Below are 27,685 nucleotides of genomic sequence, written 5' to 3' on the forward strand. Positions count from 1 at the left end.
TGTAGTATGTATAAGCTGGAAGTGGAAGCCTATGTATTGCTATCCATTAGTTTACTCCAATAAGGGAAGTGGTGGTAGGTTTAGGGTAAAATAATAAAGAAGGAAAAAAATATAATTAAAAAAGAATTATATAAATATATATATTTAGAATAATATATTTACAACAAAAATGTAGGGGGGTTGGTGGAAATGATGCAGATAATTTCATTGCTAGAAGCCACAATCTATCTGCAATATTAATGTCACGCCCTGGTCTTAGTATTTTGTGTTTATATATTTATTTGGTCAGGCCAGGGTGTGACATGGGGTTATTTTGTGTTGTGTTGTGGTATTGGGGGTTTTAGTAGGTATAGGGATTGTGGCTGAGTAGGGGTGTCTAGCATAGTCTATGGCTGCCTGAGGCAGTTCTCAATCAGTCAGGTGATTCTCGTTGTCTCTGATTGGGAACCATATTTAGGTAGCCTGGGTTTCACTGTGTGTTTGTGGGTGATTGTTCCTGTCTCTGTGTTAGTGTTCACCAGACAGGCTGTATAGGTTTTCACATTTTTCGTTTGTTGTTTTTGTATTGTTTCGTATTTATCGTCATTAAAGATGTCTCGATTTAACCACGCTGCATTTTGGTCCGACTCTCCTTCAACGGAAGAAAGCCGTAACAATTAAAGGATTTGGTTTATCTAAAAATATATACAAATACATGTCTAATTTAAACATTCAGTGAAAGTTTTAAGTCATTCAAAAACCTCAAAACAACCTTAACATTTCGTTCAAAACATTTAGCTAATGTTTCCAGAAAGTTATACAATTATTTTCAGATAGCCTATAATTTCCGTTCTCAGAATGATAATAAAACCTCCCAGGAAAACTTTCAGGGAACAATAGTTAAACATTTTCAACCTAAAAAGGCTACATTTTGACTGATGTTCTCAGAACGTTTAACAAACATTCAGTTTTGCCAGTCAGGAAACGCGTGGCTTCCTTCGATCCCAGAACTAATGGGAAACCAAAAACGTACGTTCTCACAACTTCCAAGGAACCAAATGTGCTCGCTGGGATAACACTCCATATGCTGTATAGTGATGCACCTGTAAACTCACTGCACAGAAACAAGTGCTGGTTCCTTTAACATTGGATGTACTCTAGTAAGGCACCAAAAGCTAGTGTGAGGGGGACTTCACTTCGCAGCGGCGTCTTTCTCCAGCATCGTTCCGGATGGCACTTGATGTTCAGTTGATTCTTTAAAACGAAATTTGAGATAGTTTATTCGGTAAATGCTTGATTTATATTTCGAGAGATTGAATTAACCGTTGACATTTGGATGCATTGCGTTCCGTACCCTCCCTGAAGCTCAAGCTGTGGTAAAGCATTTTCAACTACGGCCGGTCGGCCGCAGGAGCAAAGGGAAGGAGGGAGAGCCCTATTTTTTTTTGAGAATAAACTGAAATAGATAGGCTGAAATAAATTCAAGCTATTTGTCCATTTCAAGGCAAGAAAGTACTCCAAGGAAACGACAATTGTTCACATTTGGAGGAATTGGACCACTCATTTTCTTAAAAGAAAAGTAGAGGATAATTTCCAACTATTTTGGATGCGGATATAAGAGAAGGAATCAATGCCCCATATAACTGGTACCGCAAGGATATACGGAAAGGGGACCGATTTTAAAATGGTTATTGAGTGAGTAGCCTGGTCGATACGCGCATATAGCAGGTTATTTCTCCCTATACCAGCGTGCAAGAGGCTACCCCATATTAAGGGCTACCCGCGGAAGCGCATTGCTATAGAAAACCGGGGCTTGCATTGCACAAACTGCTGCCGTTTTTTCCCTTACCGCTAAAGCCAACCGAGTCTACACCTGTTCCATAAGGAGAAAATACCAAAAGAGATATAAAGAGAAGCACTGCTAAAACAGCAAAAACGTCGATTGATGTTGAAGAGCCAGGTAAGAAAGTGTACAAGTCTACAATGACTGCTTGTGTACTGCTCTTTGAGATAATACATTTGAGCAATGGTAGGCTATTGACTTTCGTTATGTGTTGTTTACGGTTAATAGGGTTCATTGAGAATATAAGACCACATCATGTCCATAGCCTAATGTCCATAGCCTATGCAAGATGCCTTATCCGTCCCTCAAATGGGTCTGCGTTGCGTCAATTGAATAACCTGATTTATCTGCCCCCCCCCCCCCCCCCTTTCATTCATTCATTCCCTATCTATCTCAATTATGGTGAATTAAGTTAATCAAATGTTTTCCTATAGGAATTGCCTCACACACCTATCCTCTCTGAAAAGTAAATTGTTGCATTTGTGCTTTTGTAATGTAACCTAAATGGGGTTTTAAACTGAGTTAAGCTAAGCCTATTTGAAGTTTGAGGCATGAAGGCATATCATATATGTACTATAGAGTTAAAAAATAAACACCCAAGGAAAATTCCAGCCACAAAATTGGTTGGAAGACAAACTGTCTTTCTTTGGGATACAAGTGTCATTCAGGGCAGATTTTTATAGACAGGGCCGCCCTAGCCTTTTGGGGGCCCTAATCGAGATTTGGTTGGGGGCCCCACCTGGCTGGCAAAACATTTTTTGGAAAGTGGAGAGCAAAAATGTTTTAAAATTAATTTCCTGCAATTCTACACCTTTTGCCATGGGGCGTAGAGAAAATGTTGCAGTTTTATTATATTATTTTATAAGAACATTTTACTCATTTTGCCATAGGGTAGAGAGAAACATTTTTCAGAAAATGTTCTGCAATTTACACATTTTGCCATGGGGTGGAGAGACATTTTTGCAGTTTAAAAGCTAATCTCCTGCAATTCTGTATATTTTGCCATGCCTTGTGCCATGTTAATATGATATCTGAGTGAGAGTGACTAACAAAATCAATGGGGGCCCCCTGGAGGTCAGGGCCCGGCCAGTCATTTGCAGATGAGGTTTAGATAGCTAATTTAACACTCTAAAAATGTTTGGTGACATGGGCTAATTGAGTGACTGTCAGTGACCCCCCCCCCCCCCCCCCCCCTTTCAAAAAAAAAGTAGCCCTGACCACAGATGGCATACATCTGATTTAGGAAGCCTCACCTGTGACAGCCTCTATGCTCACAAGGTTCTGATGCATGTCAACTCCATCGGAGTCAGAATAATATATGAATTATCTAGAGTAATTGATCGATTTGATTGGTATTCACTGATTCATTCATTGATTAGTTTATATTTTTGTGCTTTGCCGTTGCTGAGAGCCTCATACGGTATATGACATTCCCTTGCACATCTATTCCATCCACTTATCTGATGATTGAAGGTTTAGAATAAGGGACACACATGTTGCAGGATATTGTGTGTGTGTGTGTGTGTGTGTGTGTGTGTGTGTGTGTGTGTGTGTGTGAGAGAGAGCGCGCGCGTGCGCGCGAGACGGAGAGAGTGGGTGCATGCTCAGGGGTGTTAGTTGGTGGTTTAGGAGGCTATTTGGCACCCCCTTGTGGACCACATTTGTGCACCTTTGTGTACATACTCCTAATCCATTTCCAAAACCTTTTTTGCATTGGGATTTGTGGTTTACCTAAAGCCATTCAAGAGTTCTTACTTTCCCTCAAAGAGATACAATCATTTTCCTAAACTTAATCCCAGATTTATCCTTGACTCACCAGCCACCATTTGGAAAACACTGCTCTGCATTTCATCAAACTAATTGTAGAGCAACTAGAGCCTACCAATTAGACATATTAGGCCTTTGGTGTCTTACTACACTATGTCATGGCTTAAGACCTGCATTCAGCCAGGGAAGAAAAGCCACATGTCTGAGTTCTGAAAATATGGGCTTTTCTTAGTGTTAAATTGAGATGGATAATCTACAACTGCCGGTGTGTGTGTGTGTTTTCATACGTGTGCGTGCGGTGTACTGGACGTGAGGCCCACATGGGGTGCCCATGACATTCCTCCCCAGCTATCTGGGATGATTGTGTTGAAGGTGAATTATCATCACCCACTCTCCCCTGAACAGTTAGGGACAGAGTGACAGTCACTAGTCCTTAACAAAGTCCCATTTCCTCTAAGTGGGCAGGGCCCAGCTCTATCGTGCTCAACATCTGTCTGAGTTAATTTAGCCAGCCATCCGCATTCCCCTTTCTCTGGCAGCCTGCTGAAAACACACACACACACACACACACACACACACACACACACACACACACACACACACACACACACACACACACACACACACACACACACACACACACACACACTCACTGCATGCATCCAGTATGCATTAAATAGGGCCCTTTTTATCCAAAGATGATTTATCTATTTGCATAGCCGACACCTCCCATAGGTCACATTTATCATATTAATTCTTCCGGTTTGTTTGCTGTTGAATTTCAGGTGGAGTAATTTGCTCAAGGGTACACTAAACACTGTCCCTCATGTGTTTGACACTGCATCTTAATGGCCCCAAGTCCAACTCTCTGACCACCATTTGTGCACTAGCGGAGACTCTCCAAGGTTGAATGGGGCATCCTTGGATTATCTGCTTAAACTTTCATGGCCAAAGTGCTGCACACAGGAAATTGTTTTCGTGAAATATTCCCCAATAATTCCTCAGAGTATAACGATGTTAAGGTAAAACAGCTACAGCCCCAAAATCCAAATGAAGTTTTCAGCTCTTCCTCTGCTGGATGACTGCCTGAGCAAACACCTGTGTGTTGTTGCAATTTGCACCGGCTGACAGAAAAGTGAAGTAAGATGCATGATCTCATTGAATGCTTGATCAATTGATGGATTGGACACCGAGGCACAACTCCCTAGTGTAGTGAAGGTTAACAGGCCTACTGCATCCATTGTTCACCATCTGATGGAAGGTGATCTCTACAGAATTGAGACAAGGACAATCATTCACAACATTTAACTTCAAGGGCCACTTTCAAGTCATTTGACAATCGGAAGATTACCCAGGGGACAAATTCTGCTTGAGAAGCTTATGACTCAGCTAATGGAAATGTGCTTAAAAACTTTGTCAGTCCGATAAACTCTGCGAACCTGTGGCGAGTGTAGAGCCAATAGTTTTTCCAGACACAGACCCAAAAACTTTGGGCCCTATAGTAGTTTACCTGGTCAGGTCACGTTGTCAGGAAAAACTCTGGGCCCTTTATACATGTGATAGAAATGTCATTAGGGAGGACATAAAAGGGAGTTTGAGTTTGTAGCATATAGATCTTTCTACTGCTGCATAATTACTTTTTGTTTCCAAAGCTCATTCCAATATTAGCAATCGGGACGGGCCGCTTCAGGCTTTGAAGAGATTTGAAATATGAATTAATTAACTTGCAATGATCTGAAAGCTGTGAGTGTGCTCTATGAAAGGATTCAGCCAGGATGACTGGCTTTCTAAGACGGTCCCTAAAAGTCCATGTCAACCACTGATGACCGTGATAGGTAGGAGCAGAATAGAGACTACCAGCTGGGTCACTTGGGCCTCAGTCACCCGTGGAACAATCAACTTAAACATGTTATATATAGCCTAATTATAACATATGCTATGTTACAGTAACATATGTTACCATGGCTGGATCTCATCTTGTTGTTTCTGTGTTTCGTATTTGCGACAGTCTTACGCACATTGCGCTCGTTCGTATACAATCTAACGTACGCAGGTATGTCTTACAATGTTTGCGCTTACAGGCTATGATCAATGAAATCAATGTCAGAAAGCGTTCACATGTGGGATTTGCTATGTTAGGATGCGAGACATATTGATTAGCATTGAACTGGATAGCCAGTAGGCACCTCACCAAGACCTACTGAGCAGTGCATCACATTTCAAAGGCGTCTGATACAAATTGGCTCTGACGTGGGCTCTCCTGAATCTTGGGCATTCGCACGAGGCATGTGGATGCTTAATTTCCCTATGGTACATTGACGTAGACAAATGGTCTGCCTTTGCCTTAACCTCAACTTCAATACGATTCAGCAATGTGTTTTCATTTCCTCTGCAACCAATCAGTAAAATATTCAAGTTGCAAACTATTAAGGAATCATATTCTGCGGCACACAGTCCTAATAATCTATAATTCACTTTTTATTTCAGAGGTGTTCAATTAATATGGATCTCGTTTTTGACTGTGAAATACTGTAGTCGATTATGGCAGTGGTCTGAGGACTTCTCTGTCAGTCAGTCATACATATGTACATAATTCATAATAATACATCATACATGCTTTGCATGGACAGGAGTTTTCCATGACCATGTGAACTGAGCAGGAACATCTGTTGGCCCATGTTATAGCCTTGAACTTTAACTAGGGATGATAGTTTTTTCTTCATGCTCAAGAAAAACTCCTATGTAACCGATGTGAAATGGCTAGCTAGTTAGCGGGGTGCGCGCTATTAGCGATTCAAATCGGTGACGTCACTGGCTCTGAGCCCTTGAAGTAGTTGTTCGCGGCTTTTGTGAAGCGATGGGTAACAATGTTATGTTTCGAGGGTGGCTGTTGTCGATGTGTGCAGAGGGTCCCTGGTTGGAGCCCAGGTAGGGGGCGAGGAGAGGGACGGAAGCTATACTTTTACACCTAGTATGTCCAAGGCAGATGTCTATGATTGGATTCCTTGTGGCAGTAGATTTCTTTGTGAATATTTTAAAGAATTAAAAAGATCAAAAAGGTACTTAGGAAGTGGGTGTGGCATGGCCCCCTGCCACTTTTTGGTCCAGACAAAACCTTGCAAATGGGTGTGGTTGGGCGATCTGTGTGGTTGAATTTTAGAGTATTTTTGGTGGTGTAGATACATTTTTTTTAATTTAACCTGCAATTCTACAAAATCATGTAAAATAAATACTGTTCAATTCATTGTTTTGGCATTTAAAATTCTTCCTGATTGTCTAGATTTTATTTTGGTGATTGTTAGTTCTCAAATATTATATTATAAACACAAATATAGGTTCATTATATTTTCTACCAGCTTATAGCTGGTTTAAGTCAAATACTGAACACTTCGGGATGTTAAAATGCTTTATGTATTTTTTAATCTATGATTTTTTTTTACACTGTTTGGACTTAGTTTGCATGAAAAAATGCTTAGGATTTCAATGACAGAAGAATCCCTGATTTGTAACTTGTTGCCATGAACTAATGGGGCAGTTTAAAGATCTACCATCCACTCAAAAGGGTCAGTTTTACATTTGAAAATGATGCATGAATAGAGATCTATATATAGTTTATTTTCTGGGCACAATACAGCAAGCCCTTACCTTGCACCTTATGTTGGGGACATACTGTATGTTAGTTTGCCCTATAGATAAGAGGAAAGACAGAGCTCTGCATGGGAATACATTTTAAGCCCGAGCCCTACCCATGCCTGCAACTTTCAGTCCCTACACTACCCAGGCCCGAATGCTTCTGGCAAATGTGAGGCCCTGCCCGAAACTCTAAATCAGAAAGAACTTCCTCCATTAGTAAATCCATTAACTGCTCCTGTATGTCTGTCACTCGACCGCTCCGCCTGGGCTGCTCTGCCAGATATATTTGTGAAAGGAGGAGATAGGAATCCCATTGGGCAATGAATGTAGGAACGTATAACACCCCACCCAGCAGACTGTTGACCAATCACGTTCATGTTGCCATGCTGCGTCATGCGGTTGCTAAGCTAATTATCATGCCATCCCTTCTCAAAGTCGGGGTATGAGTCGAGAAACGTGCCTATTTTCCTCAAAAGAACACCACATGACCAAAAGTATGTGGACACCTGCTCGTCAAACATCTCATTCCAAAATCATGTGCATTAATATAGAGTTCGTCCCCCTTTGCTGCAATAACAGCCTCCACTTTTCTGGGAAGGCTTTCTACTAAATGTAGGAACATTTCTGCGGGGAATTGCATCCATTCATCCACAAGAGCATTAGTGAATTCAGGCACTGATGTTGGGCAATTAGGCCTGGCTCACAGTCGGCGTTCCAATTCATCCCAAAGGTGTTCGATGGGGTTGTGGTCAGGGTTCAGGGTTCTCAAACAGTACGGAGAGAGTCTACGGACGAGACCCCAAAACGTACAGTCAAGTGCTCAAAACAACTCAGACGTTGCAAGAGGCCATGTGGCAAAGAATCACGAAGATGGAAGGAGATAACAGCTGCCGTTACAACTTACCTCTGCAAAGACATGGCCCCAATTTACACGGCCGAGAAACGGGGGTTTCGTGAGTTGGTGCTAACACTCGACCCAAGGTACCAAATGCAAATTGATATGTGACACGTATTAATACTAAAATAACAGGTAAGCCCCCCCCCCAAAAAAATATATATATTTTAGACCTATATTTATTTTGTTTGCAACTATATTTGAAGTGTTTTTTATTTTAAAAATTTTTTAAAACATTTGACCCCTTTTTCTCCCCAATTTCATGGTATCCAATTGTTTAGTAGCTACTATCTTGTCTTATCGCTACAACTCCCGTACGGGCTCGGGAGAGACGAAGGTTGAAAGTCATGCGTCCTCCGATACACAACCCAACCAAGCCGCACTGCTTCTTAACACAGCGCGCATCCAACCCGGAAGCCAGCCGCACCAATGTGTCGGAGGAAACACCGTGTACCTGGCAACCTTGGAGTCCGCCACAGGAGTCGCTGGTGCGCGATGAGACAATGATATCCCTACCGGCCAAGCCCTCCCTAACCTGGGCGGCGCTAGGCCAATTGTGCATCGCCCCACGGACCTCCCGGTCGGGGCCGGTTGCGACAGAGTCTGGGTGCGAACCCAGAGTCTCTGGTGGCACAGCCCTTAACCACTGCGCCACCCGGGAGGCCACCGTTGAAGTGTTTTCTATTTATCATTTTAGATTTTATACATTCATATTTTAGATTTTGTTACATGCTTAACTGAAAATTTGCACAAGTTCAAAATAAAATAAATAATCAAATATGAGTAATGACCTTTTTGTTTGTTGAGTATAATTCAAAATCTAATAAGAAATAGGCCTTTTAATTTTATATAAACTATTTATAAATAGAATTTAAAGAAAATGTGGTGTATCGTGATATGTATTGGGATATGTATCGTTATTGGGATATGAGATTTGGCCATATTGCCCAGCCCTAGTTGGAAGCACAGAATCATCTAGAATGTTATTGTACGTCTTTAGTGTTAAGATTTCCCTTCACTGGAACTAAGGGGCCTAGGCCAAACCATGAAAAACAGCCCCAGACCATTATTCCTCCTCCACCAAACTGTACAGTTGGCACTATGCGTTTGGGCATGTAGCATTCTCCTGGCATCTTCCAATCCCACATTTGTCCGTCTGACTGCCAGATGGTGAAATGTGATTCATCACTCCAGAGAACATGTTTCCACTGCTCCAGAGTCCAATGGCGGCGAGCTTTACACAACTCCAGCCGACGCTTGGTATTGCACATGGTGATCTTAGGATTTTGTGTGGCTGTTCGGCCAAGGAAACCCATTTCATGAAGCTCCCGATGAACAGTTATTGTGCTGATGTTGCTTCAAGAGGCAGTTTGGAACTCGTAAGTGAGTGTTGCAACTGAGGCAGAGGATTTTTACGCACTACGCGCTTCAGCACTGGGCGGTCCCGTTCTGTGTGGCCTACCACTTCGCAGCTGAGCCGTTGTTGCTCCTAGACGTTTCCACTTCACAATAACAGCATTTAGCTTTAGCAGGGCAGAAATTTGATGAACTGACTTGTTGGAAAGGTGGCATCCTATGACGGTGCAAGGTTGAAAGTCAATGAGCTCTTTAATACAGGCCATTCTACTGCCAATGTTTGTCTATGGAGATTGCAAGGCTGTGTGCTCGATTTTATACACTTGTCAGCAACGGGTTGCTGTGGTTGAAAAAAGTAGTGTAATGTCATGATTCCAAAGCTATACAATATTACAGATAGCAAGTTAATTATCTCATATCTTGTAAAATATTTGTTATGTTGTACTTCTTGTTGACGAAATTCATGCTAATGTTGGGTTTTTGAGTTAGCGCCCAATTTTACACGCATTCACTCCTTGAAGGAGAGCTCTCCTTGTCCCAGAATTTCCCAGAATGCATTGCGCTGCCCATTGGCATAGAATGGACCACGTACACAATGGGTGTTAATACGATTCCAGTGGAGTTTCCCATCTCCTCAAAAGTATCTCCGGCTCTGCTCAATAAATGAGCTCTTAGCTACTTTTGGTCATTCTAAACTCTGACAAAACTCAAGTAACATTATAATAAAAAAATTATATTTAATGAGGTTTAATCACCTCTGACACCATGTTATGATCTTAGTCAGATATTGTGCAGCAGTGCATCAGAGCATGTGCAAATGGCTTAGCTTCAAAATGTTAGTGATCAATTTAGTGATACCCGAGCCTTACCTTTACCCCAGTTATTGCTGAAGAAACAGACCCTACCTGGCCCTAACCCGATGTACAACGTCGGGGCCCTTCAGACTCGAGCCGGGTAGCAGAGCTCTAGAAAGACAGCAATCGTCTTAGAATGACCTGTACAGTCTTCTAGTCAACTCTGGGGATCAGTTTAAGCAGCACTTGAATACAGCTTTTAGTGCCTTTGTTTACTTCTTGGGAGAACTAGGTGACTGTCTAAGAAATACACATCAATTGAACGGTTCTCCTTCTTTAAAACAGACCTTTCACTTTATATTCCGACTGCCACTCCCAGGACTGTGTCTTTGATACTTGGGGCTATTGGCTCAATGGTGTTGCAGAGATACGGGGCAGACTGCAGAGTGTTCAAGCGAAAAACATTTTTTTAAGAAACAAGTTAACACAGTTCTAGCTCTGTATGGTCACCCAGTGTGAAATTTAGACATCCTGAATATTCATATCATATCAAGAAAATACAGTAAAGCACCGCTGTCGACCCTTCTCAGCACAGACAAGACACACACACACACACACACACACACACACACACACACACACACACACACACACACACTATAAACTTGAATGTTCATATTTCTAAAGAAATAGCCCAAAGCCCTTGTGTCAATGTACAGTGAACTTCAAAGCCGAGACTCTTTAATTGGTCATGACATGGAAAGGGAACATTGCTATCATTATCAGTTGTCGCATGCGGCACGCCAATGATTTATCTTGCTATAATATGACTCCCAGCAAAGTTTCTCTACTGTACATCTTCATGTGATGATTTGGGCTGTGAATAGTGGATGGAGGAGCCATCTTGCTCATATATGACAGCATAATGCGTACTATTCCATCAGGATACAGTGAAGAGTTGTTCGATTTATCCGTTATGAATATCGATCATACCAATGGACGGCAAACCTCCATCCGAGCTTCTGAATCGAAGTTTGGGATATTGGTTTATTCCTGCAATACGAATTTCTCCTGTTGGGCCGTCTTGCAAAAGAACATTGAAAGGATTGATTATTGGTACACCACTGTTAAATATTTTTTCCTGAAATAGCCCAGAGTGCCTCTCACTCACATCACTTTGATTTGTGAATCCACATTTTCTTCCCCCAAACATCAATACTCTCTCTCCCTCTGAATCATATCCATATAGATTTTTTTATAGTCCTCCAAGGAATTCAGGACTTGAATGTACCCCATTGTCAATGACTGCCACAGAGACCCCATTGGTGTGACATAAGAAGTCTGCCAATGTGCGTGTTGTAGTTAGTACATTATACATTTGGAAGGAATCTATATGGCACCAGTCTCACACACCGCTTGGGGATGAGAGTTGTTTACCCTGGCCTTTAGTGAGCAATCCATAGCAAACAAATTGGACAACCTTTTCTCAAGTAGCTTTTAACAATTAGTGTGATTTGTTTGGTGATGTTTCTTGTTTATTTGGATCCCCATTAACTTTTTCAGAGAAGCAGCTGCTACTCTTCCTGGCGTCCACACAAAACACAAAACATGACGAGTAACAAACAACTGATAGACAAGAACAGCCACGCAAATTTAAAATACAATGATATACAAACAATACAACTATAAAATAATATCAACAACAAAAATAATGAGTGTGTTTGTGTGTGCGTCCACCTCAGCAGTATTTTAGTACTCGAAACCGGTCTCGAGACCACGTATTGAGTCTCGTTCTTGTGTCTGTGTCGGATATATTTGTACTAGGTCTTGACTTGGTCTCCGACAGTGAAGACTCACTCCAGCGGGGGAAAAAACTCTGAATTATCAGCTTACACTCCTTTCTTCAAACATTTAACCGTGTTTATGTCTATTATTGTCATGACTTCCGCTGAAGCATTGCTTATACTCTCTTCTTAATCCCTACTGATGTGTATCAAAGTAGTGTAGTGGAGTTATACGACGGATCAATTATCATGTAGTACAATAGAGAAATCCCCTCCCAAATATTGCTATCGGGTTGTAAATCACAGCTGGCCTGGTACAAACAGACGAATGTACATTGTTATAGTTTCAATGACTCAATATTCTCGACAAAAAAAGGGGTGACTGTAACTAAGGCTGGGAATGTCAACACAATCAAACTAGCAAGGGGCAATGGTCACAAGTCAGTCATCACATGGCTAATAGGCTAGTGTATCTATTTATGTAGCAAGCAAATTCACTTTGGATATCTACTCCACTCTCAGAGCACTCTGTGACCGTGCCTGAGAGCAGAACAACTGACGAATTTACCAACTCGCAACACCTGCTGAATATGACCGGACAAAAAAAAAAGTTATAGTTAGTGAAGAACACTCTAGATAACATGTAAACAGCCTAACCAGCTCTGTTACGTTGAATAAAATGATGAGATTGAGGTGTTCTTTCATTTGGGTCTGGAACTAGCTAGCTAGCAAGCTAGCCAATTTTAGGCAGTTAGCGTGCTTGTTTGGGACAAGCATGCACATTGGCAGGGAAGCTGCAGAAGGAAGAGGAGGCTACAATTCCCCATCGTTTATCAGTGCAATTTGGACGGCCAGCTAGGGGAAACGTTTGAGAGGGTTTATCTAATGTTCCTTCGTTAGATTTTAGCTCATCTTGCTCTGGCAAGTATTAGTTGTTGATCTTGTTATTGTTGATGTGCATAACTGAGGGAGAGAGATCCAACCTTTTCATGGTTGTTTGATCAATAGGACTGTAATGTTCCCAAATGTAAGTGGACTCCCGTGGTGTTTACATATTTGCAGAAATCCATTCAGTTGTATCTTGTGGCTTTTGGCGAATGCATTCTTATGATCTAAAGTCACGCTGTTACTACTGCTTGTAAACACACAGTCCAGTTCAAAGTGAATGACAGCAGGCCCGTGTGGCAAATTGCTTGTTTTTATAAAGGCCTACTGTAGCTCTGATTGGCTATAGCGCACCGGCCTGTGTAGACTCCGGTTCTGGACAAGACAGATGTTTTTTTTAGTGCAGTGTCCAAAACATACTAAGAATTTATGAAAATTTGAAAATTACCATGTCTAAGTGGTCGCTTGTAAGACAATGTTTAAAAAAGTGTAATATTCTTCCTGGGGGGTGTATAAACAGATTTGAATAAGATGCCATATTGCTGAAATGCTGTTCGTTGCCCTTTAAATGCAACAGTGTTTCACACACGTTATTTTCATAGAGATGGCTAACAACAGCAAGCACGCTGCAATAAACAAACACAGTCCCACTTACCAGATGATGATAATTTGAAACTTGAAAAGGGAGAAGCTAACAAATTAGCGACAACATCCTCTTTGATAACACCTGCTGCAGCTGCTGCAAACTAGCCGACAACAAAAGCAAGCTAGCTAGCGATACCGTGGGAAAACTACTGCTCCCTATTGCGCAGGGAGCTGTTGGCCTTCAAGAAGGCAGGAATTTCCAGACATTTTTGTCAAAACAGTACCACCCATTAAGTAAAAATGTGATTTGTTGATTCCACTGTCACTCAAAAATGTTGCCCTACTACAGCTGAATGGCAGATGCCTTTAGCTAACTTCTGATGGCCTAGTCAATGGCTGATGTAGCGTAATTTAGCTAGATTATCTCCCCAGAACAGCAAAGAAAAATCCTGATTGGATCTCTTTTTCTCTTCAGTGTTTCTCTTGTTCTGAAATATGAACACAGAAATACTGGATATTTTTTAACTTTTATTATGGTGGTGATTTGACAAAATGACTATCATGGTCTTGAATTGGACTCGCATTTTTCTGGTCTTGACTTAGTCTCGGACCCCTTGTCCCCCTCCGGTCTTGGTCTTGACTCTGACTCGATTTGCTCCGGTCTTGGTCTTGAATCGGTCTCGCTTTAGGTGGTGTCGAACACAACACTGCCCCTCAACAGTCCCCGCCATTCCATGAGACCTTGTTGCTGATTCCAAGCATTGCACACTACACCTAACATGCTCCTCCTCTTCCACCACTGCAGAGATAGTGGTCTCCAACCAATCAACCCATTGTCCAACACAATTGCTGAGTCTGCTGCACTCTGTTTTAGTTCACCTCTTCATTGATTAACTAATGTTATTTTCATCCATGCGTAAATGTGTGGCTGCTACTGGACTCATCCCTGTTGCTCCGATCCTGGTTGACTTGAGCTGGCTCTGTGTCTGAAATGAGAGCCTGAGCCTTTCAGTGCTGTGGGCTTTTGCAGTTTCTATGGCTCCTCACCAAGGACCAAGATTGGAGACCTCTGCTATAACACCAGCGACCACTTTCCCCTGCTCCTTGTCTCCTCCTTCACATCAGTGGTATCTACCAATCTGCCTGCTTAGCTTTTCCCATGCCCCCTCAATTCCATACCCAGGGCTTAACATGTCAAACCTAGACCCCTTCATGTGTAGCGTAGTGGTAGAGAGTGATTGTCGGGCAGTTCTACTTGGACAGCCCGGTCGTGACACGGCCGGGCGGCAGGTAGCCTAGTGGGGGCGGCAGGTAGCTTAGTGGTTAAAGTGTTGGGCCAGTAACCGAACGGTTGCTAGATCGAATCCCTGAGCTGACAAGGTAAAAATGTTTTGTTCTGCCTCTGAACAAGGCAGTTAACCCACTGTTCCTAAGCCATCATTGTAACAAAGAATTTGTTCTTAACTGACTTGCTGAGTTAATTTAAGGTTACATTTAAAAAAAAAGAAAAAACACACCAGAGCTCAGGTTTGATTGACAGGGAGCAAGAGGAGATCCCGTGTGGAGAAGCTAGAGTGCCCGGGGCCACTTATTAATCATGTCGTAGAGCAGTGCCCATAAGAGATGGGGGGGGGGGGGGGGGGGGGTTAGGGAGTGGAGAATGTTGGGAGCCAGGAACTTACCATGTCATGGTATTCATTTCTGCTATTTAGCTAAGGTCTCTCTGATGTGTGGCAATTTCATTACGAGTTTCATTAGTAGCACAATATGTTGCATTGGCCGGGAACACTTGAAATTCCTTTGTAATAATGTGTCAGGTCATTACCTTGTCACATTAGGGATCTAGTACCCCTAGCAGTACAGGGGGGTGCGTTGACATTCTGCCGACCAGTCAAGTCCTCATTGGGTATTGTCCGAGGTCATCAGAGGACTATTGGAGATAAAAACTCATGCAGTCATGCTCTGTCATCACTCAGTAACTCAGTGGCGCTTTGGCTGGCAATGTGCCGCACTGAGAGAGATTATCAACTCAGCTCGTGAGACCCTGAACCCTAGATTATTGCTCGACAGTTGGCATTTCCCAGTCCCTTCAAGAAGGACAAGTAAAGATGTATTCCCCGATTTGACGTCCTTTTCACACCGCCGCTAATGACATGTTTGCCACTAAAGTGGCGAGGAGACATGTCATCCTTTAGTCTGCTTTTCCATTCTGGCATGTAGGGTTGTTTCTACATTCTCACCCTCCCGGGTCTGAATTGGTATATTCCATAGACATCACCTCCGTAATGAAGGCAAACACAGGGTGAGGTAGAGAATAAATCAGTGGATTGACTGTCTATAATTAATGGTAATCTCAGTGTGTGTGTGTGATACAGAACACGACTCTTTAGTATTTGTAGTCTTTGCCAGGGCTCCACAAGCTCTACACAACGAAGGCTTGAATGAGAATCGTTCGTCAGATCCCCTTCTTTAAAGAAAAATATTTTCTAGTGTGTCATTTAGGAACGCATGGATAGTTTTTCTTCATAGCTTACAGTATTTCATTAAGAATACTGATGCATGAAAGGCAATACTTTACATACTTGTTAGCTCAGCAGCTAATGGTGTCTCTCATTGGCAGTCAGTGCTATATGTGGGACATACATTATGTAGTACATCACACAATGTAAAACAGTGGTGAGACAATTGGATTAGTTCTGTGAATGTATAATTTATAGAAACAAAGTCTCGTTTCTCGAACTAGAAAATGTAGGAGGAAGGTGATAGGGATTCAATTTTTTTGCCTTTTACAATCCTTCTAAATTGAAATGTGAAACTTCCAGAGAACAAAATGTCAACAGGTGCAAATCAGGAGAAGGTGCTTATGCGGTCCTGAAGCACAGCTGAAGGACACTTTGAAATGTCAAAGCTTTTGTTTGATGTATTCCACCGGTGTGCCTCACCTTGATGAATCTGACTGATTTGCTCAGCCAACTTCGAATTAGGAATAATCATTTTAATTTGCGTCAGAAATGTATTTGTGTGTTGTTGTGTACGTGATCCGTAATCACCACTAACTTGTTTTCCTGTTATCTAATGAAGTATCTTAGCCACGCACGCACTAGTATTTGTTTAGAAGCCGAACAACAAGTTTTCCCCCAACAAAATTAAATATCTGATCATAGAAAATCACTTGGGAACAAGAAAACAACCAGAACAACTCAAACAGAGATAAAGGAAAGCATCAATAAAACAACTAACATTGCCAACAACCCCCCCCCCCATTCTAGTCCCTACCTGTTCATCATATCAGCTCCTTAAATGGAGTACTGCCAGCCAGACACTGGTGGCTTAATTTGCTGAGTTAGCTCCTGTGCATGGATGAGAGATTGTTCATTTTCCCTGAGACAAGGCCCCAGTAGCCCATCCCATCCCAGCCCCAAATTTATTTTGTTTGCCGTAACGGCCCTATATGTGTGCATAGTTGGTTATTTACCGTTTGAGTTTGGGCTGAGAGAGGAGACGTCGAGGCAGTGTGTGTGAGGGGGAATCAGCAGGAGGACACACACTACAGAGATAAGCAGGCATCTGTTCTGTTCTGTACTCAGTCAGGACTCTCACCGGAGTTGAGGAACTGCAGCAGACCTTCTACTCACTCAGCTTCATACCTCACTGAGTCCATTTTACTCAGGCTTCGTTGTCATTCACTGAGGCTAGAAGTGTCCTCAAACCCCTGCGACGTGCCTACCTGCATGTTTTACTACCTATTGTCTTACACACTCGGAAATGTTACTATCTGAGGCCCTTTGAGAACTAGAGTCGAGAGGAGCGCCATGGTAAATCAAGATGGATTCATTCATTTCGAGGGGGGCACCGAGCAAGCCTATGAAGATTGACAGTTTTTTGTCATCCTTGGCCGAACCCGCTTAGATATTATTCTCATGATGTCAGATTTACTGTCCATTTTCCCTGGATGGAGTGAGCCAGAGATGGACCTGCTGCCTGCCAGCCAAGTGATGGTGATGATGGTGTGGGTGGCTTCATGGGTGGCTTTGCTGTCAGCCCATTGTCTTCTGACAGGTAGCATCACTCCTACGCAGTGCCAGTCCCTCGATTAAGTGCAGAAGAAAGTCTGATGTAAAACGTACAGTACCAGTCAAAAGTTTGGACACACATACTCAGTCAAGGGTTTTTCTTTATTTTTTAAAATTATTTTCTACATTGTAGAATAATAGTGAAGACATCAAAACTATGAAATAACACATATGGAATCATGTAGTAACCAAAAAAGGGTTAAACAAATCAAAATATTCTTCAAAGTAGTGGTACTGGTTGCATCACCGTCTGGTATGGCAACTGCTCGGCATCTGACTGTACTACAGAGGGTAGTGCGAACGGTCCAGTACACTGGGGCCAAGCTTCCTGCCATCCAGGACCTATATACTAAGCAGTGTCAGAGGAAAGACTTGATTTGATTTGGGCCTGGAGGAGAGAGAGAAGGATAAAGGACAAAGGAGAAGAAACAGACAGAGGACATAGAGCCGAGGAGGCCTGCCAGGGTTTCCTTAGCTCTTCTGAGCTTCTCATTAGGATATTATTAAGCCTAATGAGTTGGGTGAGAAACAAGTTTGGTGGCGCTAGCAATTACCCGCCTTACGTCAGAATCAGTTTAATCTGCTAAAGGGCGGCGATTGGGATCTGTGGGCTGCCTGGCTGTGTGATCTTGTGTCTCCTATTGATCAGAGAGGGAGGGAAACTGCAGAGGGCGATTACTCAGCCGCGCTGCTTAAGTCCGAGCCTGTCTGCTATTCTCCCTGACCTGCTCTGGCCACAAGACAACCCACACTCCCTACAACTGACATGACGTTTGTATATTCAGAAGGGATGATAAAGCAATACTGTAGATACTATGCCTACGAACGTAAAGTAATAGGTACTTACCTTACAAAATAAATACTGCAAGTGTGCTAGGTCTTCCCCCACTCCGTATTCAGTATTACCAAGCAGTTGGTATTACTTATATTTCAATTACCAATGTTTTCTTCCCCGATCATCTTTTTTAGTGTGCTTGTCATTTTTCTTCACTCTTTTGAATTAATCATTAGCACTTGTATCATAAAATGTAATGATATGCAATCTAAATACAATCTCATTGCCATTATGTACTTCAGATGCACAGAAGCAGCATCTGCGAGCACCTGGAGGCAATAATGTCTAATTGTTGAGACAATGCCCACCTTTTTAGCATGCTATGATGGAACACTGAAGATACCTAATGCATGCATCTGTTGTGCTCTTCTCCCAAATCATGTAACTCTCTGGCCAAGGAAGTTGTTTACCTTAAACTGAGATCAGTTTATAGTTGGTGCTCTTCTCACCAAGAGTGTATCTGGCCACGGCAGTCGTTTAACTCAACTGAACTGTGATCAGTTTATAGAAGACGCAGAGATTCACAAGCCAGGATCAATACAGTGATATTGATTAATGTTCAATAACTCTTAATTCATTGGAGCTGTCTGGTGAGAAAGGGCACTGTTACAGAAAGGCAGACCTACTGAAGTTAGCATCACCCAGACAACAGCTTGCTGTTTGATTCAGGGTGGTTGTAGAGCTTAACGTGTCTCACGGTTCTCAGTGTTCCAACAAGACTTTCCCCACCCTGACTTAAAAGTAGTGTCTAGAGTACTGGAATCTGTTTGCAGAGAAGCCCTTTCTATTTTTCATTAATGCTGACTCATCACAGTACAAGGATTTTTTTGTAATGCCGTAATGAATCAAATTTCGGTTTGATTTCCCTTTAATTCTCCTCTGAGATGCAATGGCTTAGGTTGAAAGGCTGCTAAGGCAGCAAGTGTTTAAACACAGAGCTGGGGCTAATGAAGACCGAGTGCATGCTGGGGAGGGAACGGTCCTCCCCGCTCCGCCTCAGATAGACCCCTCACACACACACAACTCACGCACACACGTACACACACTTGTTTTTCTCTCCTTGTGGACCTAAAATGTATTTCCATTTCTATTTTATCTATTTTCTCTTACCCTTACGTTAACCCTTACCTTAACCCCTAAACCTAACCCTAATTTTAATCCTAGCCCACAACCTAACCCCTACACTTTTTAAATAGCCTTTGTCCTCGTGGGGACCTGGGAAATGTCCCCAACGAGAGAGAATTCTTCTTTACTTTTAGGGATTTCAGGTCAAGACCAAACGCACACACACACACACACACACACCCACCTCACATACAGCCAGGGGGATAGATATAGCCATAGATAGAGCCATGCTGTAGCGATCATCTGCACACATACAGTACACTATGGAAGCGTCTGCGTTGTTTCCTCTGTCGGACAAATGGATTAAACCCCTCCAAATGAAGAATCATTGGGGTCTTCGTACTACTTTGCATGTGTGACCTCGACACAACCATCTCACTTAGTTGACCCACGGTTCGACGCCACGTGAATCTGTTCTGCCCCGTCTGACCAATTAGGGAGGAGGATGATGAGGTGCCAGCCTGCAGTAAGAATCCTGGTCATTATCTGGCGACAGTTTGGCAGTGTTGTGGGATGTAAAGGAAACATACTAACCTAACAAAACCACGGGCCGACTCATCTCATTCGAGCAGGGTCAACTCTTAAAGCACAATGACTCATTAAAGCCCCAATAGGATGATAGGAAGTTACACGTGTGTCCAAAGAGGGAAATATGGCTCTTCTTCCCCCAAGTCTTCCAATCACTACGGTGTTTGATATAGGATGAATAAGAGGTCCAGTGTTTGACGGATTAGTCCAATGGTGCATGTTATGCCTTAACGCGAGACAAGAGGCTCCACTCAACTTGATTGTTAGGCACAATGAAAGGGCATGGACATTGTAGTTATTGAAGACGTAGGTCTGAGCTTTTGAACCACCTCGATCTACACCCGGCGTCTCTTTCTTTTGACGATGATATATGGCACTGATTTACATTGCGATTCACAAAGAGGAAGCTCTAAATACAATGTACTGTGGCCAAAAGTCAAGCGCTCAAGTCCTTACATTAGGACAATTTATTCAGTTCACACAGTTATGTAATAATAGTAATAATAGTCTAGTTCTTCAGTATTCAATATATGCACAAGTGAACCTAAATATGTTAGATTCTCATTTTGATTTTTCTATATCATTGAATCAAATTGTGTATTCTGAATACTCTCTTCTCGTCTTTCTTTCCTGAAATTCAATTTACTAGTTCATTTGAAATGTTCTCAATGAGCTTTTCCTTATCATATCCTGATCTGCAATTGACTCGATAATGTTGGACAGTTTAATTCCTGTCCCTGGAAATGACCAAGGTACTTTCACTCCAATTCACAAAGTGAGAATTAATGGGTTGTGGTTAATATGGGGAATAATCACAGGGGATTTTTAACTAAGTGGCTTAAAGACCGACAGCGTGTCATAGGTAGGATGTTTTACGAGCATCAACATCATGGCCATATTTTGTTCAGGTTGAGTATAATAGAGTCTTGGAGTGGGCTTTGACCCTAACCCTAATCCTACATACAGTGGGGCAAAAAAGTATTTAGTCAGCCACCAATTGTGCAAGTTCTCCCACTTAAAAACATGAGAGAGGCCTGTAATTTTCATCATAGGTACACTTCAACTATGACAGACAAAATGAGAGAAAAAATCCAGAAAATCTCATTGCAGGATGTTTTATGAATTTATTTGCAAATTATGGTGGAAAATAAGTATATGGTCACCTACAAACAAGCAAGATTTCTGGCTCTCACAGACCTGTAACTTCTTCTTTAAGAGGCTCCTCTGTCCTCCACTCGTTACCTGTATTAATGGCACCTGTTTGAACTTGTTATCAGTATAAAAGACACCTGTCCACAAACTCAAACAGTCACACTCCAAACTCCACTATGGCCAAGACCAAATAGCTGTCCTGCACCAGGCTGGGAAGACTGAATCTGCAATAGGTAAGCAGCTTGGTTTGAAGAAATCAACTGTGGGAGCAATTATTAGGAAATGGAAGACATACAAGACCACTGATGATCTACCTCGATCTGGGGCTCCACACAAGATCTCACCCCGTGGGTTCAAAATGATCACAAGAACGGTGAGCAAAAATCCCAGAACCACATGGGGGGACCTAGTGAATGACCTGCAGAGAGCTGGGACCAAAGTAACAAAGCCTACCATCAGTAACTCACTACGCCGCCAGGGACTCAAATCCTGCAGTGCCAGACGTGTCCCCCTGCTTAAGCCAGTACATGTCCAGGCCCGTCTGAAGTTTGCTAGAGAGCATTTGGATGATCCAGAAGAAGATTGGGAGAATGTCATATGGTCAGATTAAACCAAAATATAACTTTTTGGTAAAAACTCAACTCGTCGTGTTTGGAGGACAAAGAATGCTGAGTTGCATCCAAAGAACACCATACCTACTGTGAAGCATGGGGGTGGAAACATCATGCTTTGGGGCTGTGTTTCTGCAAAGGGACCAGGATGACAGATCCGTGTAAAGGAAAGAAAGAATTGGGCCATGTATTGTGAGATTTTGAGTGAAAACCTCCTTCGATCAGCAAGGGCATTGAAGATGAAACGTGGCTGGGTCTTTCAGCATGACAATGATCCCACACACACCGCCCGGGCAACGAAGGAGTGGCTTCGTAAGAAGCATTTCAAGGTCCTGGAGTGGCCTAGCCAGTCTCCAGATCTCAACCCCATAGAAAATCTTTGGAGGGAGTTGAAAGTCCGTGTTGCCCAGCAACAGCCCCAAAACATCACTGCTCTAGAGGAGATCTGCATGGAGGAATGGGCCAAAATACCAGCAACAGTGTGTGAAAACCTTGTGAAGACTTACAGGAAACGTTTGACCTCTGTCATTGCCAACAAAGGGTATATAACAAAGTATTGAGAAACTTTTGTTATTGACCAAATACTTATTTTCCACCATAATTTGCAAATAAATTCATTAAATATCCTACAATGGGATTTTCTGGATTTTTTTTCTCATTTTGTCTGTCATAGTTGAAGTGTACCTATGATGAAAATTACAGACCTCATCTTTTTAAGTGGGAGAACCTGCACAATTGGTGACTGACTAAATACTTTTTTGGCCCCACTGTACTACACACTTTAAGTTGCACATCATGGGGCAGGTCAGGTGTTATTTATGGACGTGGCCTCTAACAAGATGTCCGCCTCATGTCTTTGTGCATTGAGAGTTGGATTTAGAATCCAGCAAATATACAAGGAACAAAACGCAACATGTAAAGTGTTTGTCCTGTGTTTCATGAGCTGAACTAAAAGATCCCAGCACAAAAACTTTTATTTCTCTCAAATTTTGTGCACAAATGTGTTTACATCCCTGTTAGTGAGCATTTCTCCTTTGCCAAGATAATCCATCCACCTGACAGGTGTGGCATATCAAGATGCTGATTAAACAGCATGATCATTACACAGGTGCACCTTGTGCTGGAGACAATAAAAAGCCACTCTAAAATGTGCAGTTTTGTCACACATCAATACCACAGACGTCTCAAGATTTGAGGGATGCGCAATCAGCATGCTGATTGCAGGAATGTCCACCAGAGCTGTTGCCAGATAATTTAATGTTAATTTCTCTACCATACGCCACCTCCAACGTTGTTTTAGAGAATTTGGCAGTGCGTCCAACCAGCCTCACAACCGCAGACCACTTGTAACCATGCCAGCCCAGGACCTCCACATTCAGCTTCTTCACCTGCAGGATCGTCTGAGATCATCCACCCGGACAGCTGAGGAAACTGTGGGTTTGGACAACTGAATAATATTTTGGGAGTGTTGTGTTCATGACCTTGTTTGGTAGTTATTTGACTGAAGTTTTGACAAGAGTTTTCTGCCCTCTTTTGTGAGCTTTTAATTGACCCTACCAGAAATGCCCCCAGTCCTCAAGTACTCTATGGAATTCCTCAAGAGCGTCCACCAATCTGCTCCCACAGCAACACCTCAGCTGAGAAAGACTCTAAGCAATAAAGGGATGCAACCAACAGTCATTCAACAGACAAAGAGGGGGGTAAGACCATCTTGCATAAGATCAAGACTGTTGTTGGCAGAAGATTTGACCTCACTAGGCCTCACCCTTCATCTAGGAGTTCTGATGGCAAATCACAGTAAAGTTACTTAACAACAGACCACCCAACCATGCTATGTTACCAACGTTCCTGATGTCGAACCCCAGATCCCTGCTCCCGCTCTCTCTCTCTCTCTCTTGCACTCGAGGGCACCAGGCTTCCCTTCATTACGCACACCTGTTACCATCAATACGTGCAGCAGCGCTCATTGGACTCACCTGGACTACTTTCCTTTGTCGATTGTTCCGTCTATAATCGTCTGCTCCCCCCGGTTGTTCCCTGTGTCTGCATTGATGTCGTTATTTTGTCTCCTGTCCTGTTTCACGTCCGCAGTTTATTGAATGTTCTCCCTGTGCCTGCTTGCTGTCTTCAGCGTCGATCCTCACATTGTAAATAAGATTGATTTAGTTCCTGGCCATTTTGACAAACCATGTACAGTATCATGTAAAGCCCCTGTTCTTTCCATCCCATCCTATTTCATGCTCCTTAGCCTAGCCAGATTAAGGTTCCATGTTTCATGGAACAAGGCTCAAAGTGGTGTAATAAAATCAGCGGGGCTGTGTTTTACTGCTCAGGCCAGTACTGTGGATGTTAATATATTTAGCTGAAGATAAATGCCCTAGCCCTATGAATAGACCAGTGCTTTAAGTCTTTGTGCCCTCTTATTGTCTCCTTCCCAGCGGTATTTCTTAAAGCTACGATTTAACCCTCCCGACGGCTCAAAGCCAAAGAGGAACTGGTGTGCCTTTAATTAAAAGTGAGTGTCTGCGTACAAAGATAATTGGGAGTTTTGCATTGTGTACCACCCAGGGGTGAATGAATGGTGGCTGTTCTCTAGTGGTTGGCTCGTTTTTGTCACAGGCAAAAAGGAGCCTTTGACTAATATTTCTTAACTGAAGGTTAAATATCGTACAGATCATGTTGGGGATAAACGGGGAGAGGATCGTCGGATCAGATTGACCTCTAAATGTATCATCCGCTGCAGACGTGTGATTTGTGTTGTGGGTTTTTGCACAGTACGTACTGTATGTGGGCACGCAAGGTGACCGGCACTGTAGATCAACGCTGAACAACTGCTTGGGGAGAAGGTCCTGTCCGCCTGACTGGGTATCATTTTTCTCCATTTCATGTAATGGAGGGTCTACTAAGCTCAAGTTTGACATTTTACTGCACTGTTAGGAGCCAGTAACACAAGCATTTTGTTGCACCCGCTATAACAGCTGCTAAACTGTGTACGCGACCAACTTTGATTTGATTTACTCGTCACATAGGCCCTTGCCGTGTCATGGGAACACTGGCTATCTCTCTCACGTTTCCGGTATTCACATGTACTGTAGATCCCTTCCCACTCTGTTGGTAGTACAATGGCCCAGGGCCCTGTATGCTATTGCTGGATGTCTCCACCATCTGCCTGTGTATCCCTCCGCCCATGTAATGGCTAGCATCCACTGATCAGCCTCGTTTTTAAAAAGAAAGGTCCATCAGTTCCATGTTCCAGGCTAGTTGAATGCGTAAATAATTTGATAAGCAGGTAAAACTGATACATAGCACTGCCGGTGAGAGAGAAATACTCCTACCACTTGTTATAATCATGGCTGAGGTGAAGAGACAGGCTGGCAGGAAAACAAGGCCACAAGAACAGCCAGACTCAATCAGCCCTGAGAGTTGGTAGCTGGCGCTCCACCTCCACTTTGAGACTGTTCCCCAGTTAACCTGTCTCTTGTCTCCTAGACACAGTGACATTTCCACTGCAAAGGCCCGTGTCTGACCTTCTCATGCTGGCCAGCCTCAGGACGAATCGGAACCCTTAGCCGCAGCTCACCGCTCAACCCCGTCTACCTGATTCCTGTTCTAATTCATTAAAGGGTATAGCAGGTCCCCCGGCTATATTTCAGTCTGCTTTGTATCAATGACAGGCAAAATAAGCCCTTTAATGGTTGATTGAAAAAAAAATGGCCCTATTATAACCTTTTAGAGAAAAGAAGGGGTTGAAAGCCTCAATTTGTTCTGAGGGGATAATACCCATACAAGTTGTTTGAATGAAATACATCATACAGTCAAGACACATAAAAAAAAAACTAGTACATACCTCTGCAATAGCATATGAAGACATTTAATTGGACCCCATAAACAGCAAACAGCACACCATCAATCAAACGACAGCACACACTCGACATGTGTGTTATGCCAATGTGTTTGGCCCTTGCATTATTTCAATGAATTAGCTCGCTGTGACAAGATGAGTCCTTCACCAGCTCACTGGAGCGAATCAGAGCTGGCAAGCCTGCATATACCCCTCATAAACACCCGTGTTTGAGAAGAAGTGAATCATGCCATTACTGTGTAGGCGTTCCATTGTAGGCGGTCCAAGATGCAGGCTCGGGCTTGTTTAATCCTGCCAATGGTTTTCAGCGGAGGAATTCCAGACCCAGTCTATGGAGCCATGGGAACATCAATAGAGTAGCAGGGAAGAGATTTCCGGAATGATAACTGGTATTGACTCAAGCCTGAGTCATCGATGTGATTTGGACAAGTAGCCATGCCAGAGACTTTTTCTCCCACCCGTCCTCACACACACACACACACACCTTCCCCCTGCAGCATTTTTACTATCTAGCTAATGAGCTGTGTACCCTTCCAAGTGGACAAACTCCTGGTTAGGCTGCAGAACGCAGAAGAAGCAGATGAACACTTCTTGTCTGAAACTTCACTAAAACTGCACCTGACTTAATCCACCAGCCGTCTCTCTCCCACTAAAGGTCGCATCATGCTAATAGACGTGACGAGGACCTCACAAAGGAGGGCCAAGGAAATAACAGCACTTTGAAAAACTCCGGCGACGAGACATTCGGCTGCGAGCTCAGAACATATGGCAATTAAAGATTCTAATGATCCAGATCTAGTTCAATCTTGACTTGATTAGCTGATTGTATCTAACCTTTCCTGCAGTTTTACACGTTGTCGCACCAGACGCCTTCTTCACGTTTGGCCAAAAGTCATTTAGAAGCGATTAGGCATTTTTTGTGACTTGTTAATTGCATGGCTGTTTTTAGTTGCTGTTGTGATGTTTACATCATTATCTGGCTGGTTCTGACGCTGACCTTTTTGCAGTTGCCACACGCAATTTCACACATTTTGAGGCAATCTTTCTGGTTGTTAAATGAAATGCAACGTGTTACATTTGCTTAATACATTTTTTAAAAACGGTATTCTAATATCCCGCTTGGGATTCGCCTCAGTGAAGTTTGTTTGGGTAGCTTTACACTGCAATCTTCCTCCACGTGGACGTCTATTATTGTACCTAAACTGCAGTACAATCTCGCTGGCTCTTGTCGGTCTCACTGAAAGCCGTGTTATCTTCTCTCCCATCACACCACCCATCCAACCCTCTCTTGTTTACTCCTCTCTGGCTTTGCAGTTGGGGACATGTGCTTGGCTTTGTGGTCATATTGATTGACAGTGTAACCCGACAATTCCAGTGGGGGCTGAGTGACTTGAGTGCTTGTGCACCCTCCTAGTCACTGCACTGTATGGACCTCAGTGAGAATAGCTTTTGTGTATATCAGACTAAAGAGAACATAGGCCTACGTGTTTCAGATGCTGTCAGCGTTCCCTGTTTGAGTGACATTTCAGACGGGCTTTGATTGGAATGCTTGATACCACGTCAAAGGCTCAAAAAGGACTGGGTGGGTTGTGATTTCTGTTAAGGTAAATGGGAACCTCTTTTGTTCTTAGCCCATGCAGGTTTGCTTAGTGTGATGTTACCTTTTGGTAAATGTAGATTGTTAGACATCACTCTCTGCTCTTAAATCAGTGCCCTCTCTTTCTTCTCCTCTCCTGTTCCTCCTCTGTCTCTACCCCCTAGTGTTTACCCCTCCCCTCTTCTCTTTATCCCTCTTCACTCGTTCCCTGACTACACTGTTCCTTCATCCACCCATCCCTCTGTCCCTGTATCTCGCAGCCTCTTATAGCGGAGACTTGAATTTCAATTGGCTCACAGGCTTCTTTCTGAATTCAGAGTCGGCCCCTCACGTACGTTCATAACAGTAATCAAATGTTGTTTCACTGTTGCTCTTCCCTTT

At 42.9% G+C, this 27,685-nt stretch overlaps 1 protein-coding gene across 1 annotated transcript in view; it reads left to right on the top strand.

The window, feature by feature from the left end:
- The first annotated feature begins 1,085 nt into the window (after nucleotides 1-1,085).
- The window catches only part of LOC109887491 (glutamate receptor ionotropic, kainate 4), a 435,871-nt gene continuing 409,271 nt past the window's right edge, over nucleotides 1,086-27,685 (top strand). The window contains exon 1 of the mRNA XM_031790434.1: nucleotides 1,086-1,939. The gene's annotated coding sequence lies outside the window, so the exon portion shown is untranslated. The remainder of the gene's footprint in view (nucleotides 1,940-27,685) is intronic.

The sequence above is a fragment of the Oncorhynchus kisutch genome, linkage group LG15 (genome assembly GCF_002021735.2).
Source record: "Oncorhynchus kisutch isolate 150728-3 linkage group LG15, Okis_V2, whole genome shotgun sequence".
Classification (NCBI taxonomy): domain Eukaryota; kingdom Metazoa; phylum Chordata; class Actinopteri; order Salmoniformes; family Salmonidae; genus Oncorhynchus; species Oncorhynchus kisutch.